The following is a 1,639-nucleotide window of genomic DNA, read 5'->3' on the forward strand; positions in this document are numbered from 1 at the left end:
GCTGCTTGCTTGTCTTGCCACCTCAAACTTCAAACGTAGCCTGGGAATGTGGGTGGTCCCAGACACGCTCCTTTCGCAGCTCTGCTCTGAAAATGCGAACATCTGCAGATAGCTGGCAGCCAGAAGGGGCTAGTCTGGAAAGCTGTTGCCCAGCCTCCTCTGCCCATGGCACTGCTCGCACAGAGGGACAGAGACTGGGGCTGCTTGCTTGTCTTGCCACCTCAAACTTCCTACGCAGCCTGGGAATGGGGGAGGTTCCTGCCAGGCTCCTTTCTCAGCCCTGCTCAGAAAATGCGAACGTCTGCAGATAACTGGCAGCCAGAAGGGTCTAGCCTAACCCTGACCCTAACCCAGTCCCTAACCCTAACCCTAACTCTAACCATAACCCAAACAGCAAACCTAACCCTAAACCGAACCCTAACGCTTACCCTAATGACCCTTACACTAACCCTAACCCTAACCCTAACCCTAACTCTTACCCTAGACCTAACCCTAACCCTAACCCCTAACCCCTAAACCTATCCCTAACCCTAAACCTAACCCTAACCTATTACCCTAAGCCCTAACCCTAACCCTCATACAAACCCTAACCTAACCCCTAACCCTATCCCTAACCCTAACCCCTAACGCCTAACCTTCACTCTAACCCTAAACCTAAACCTAATCCTAACCCCCTAACTTTAAGCCTAACCCTAACCCACTAACGCTAATCCTAACCCTAACCCTAATGACCCTAAACCTAACCCTAACCCCTAATCCTAACCCTAAAACTAACCCTAACCCTAACCTCTAATCCTAACCCTAACCCTAAACCTAACCCTAACCCTAACCCTAACCCCTACCCTTACCCTAACCCTAACCCTAACCCTAACTCTAACCCTAACCTTAAACACTAAACCCTCACCCTAACCATAACCATAACCATAACCCAAACCCTAATGGCTATTACCCTAACCCTAACCCCTAACCCTAACCCTTCACAGAATCACAGAATCACAGAATCACAGAATGGTAGGGGTTGGAAGGGACCACTGTGGGTCATCTAGTCCAACCCTCCTGCTGAAGCAGGGTCACCCAGAGCAGGCTGCACAGGACCTTGTCCAGGCGGCTCTTGAATATCTCCAGAGAAGGAGACTCCACAGCCTCCCTGGGCAGCCTGTTCCAGTGCTCCGTCACCCTCAGAGGGAAGAAGTTCTTCCTCATGTTCAGACGGAACTTCCTGTGCCTCAGTTTGTGCCCATTGCCCCTTGTCCTGTCACTGGGCACCACTGGAAAGAGCTTGGCCCCATCCTCCTGACACCCACCCTGCAGATATTTGTAAGCATTTATTAGGTCCCCTCGCAGCCTTCTCTTCTTCAGGCTGAACAAGCCCAGCTCCCTCAGCCTCTCCTCGTAGGGGAGATGTTCCAGTCCTCTCACCATCCTCGTAGCCCTCCGCTGGACTCTCTCCAGTAGCTCCTCATCTTTCTTGAACTGGGGAGCCCAGAACTGGACAGAATACTCCAGATGGGGCCTCACCAGGGCAGTGTAGAGGGGAAGGAGAACCTCCCTCATCCTGCTGGCCAAACTCCTCTTGATGCACCCCAGGATTCCATTGGCTTTCTTGGCAGCCAGGGCACACTGCTGGCTCATGGTTAAC

The sequence above is a fragment of the Opisthocomus hoazin genome, chromosome 32, assembly GCF_030867145.1.
Source record: "Opisthocomus hoazin isolate bOpiHoa1 chromosome 32, bOpiHoa1.hap1, whole genome shotgun sequence".
In the NCBI taxonomy this organism is placed as follows: Eukaryota; Metazoa; Chordata; class Aves; order Opisthocomiformes; family Opisthocomidae; genus Opisthocomus; species Opisthocomus hoazin.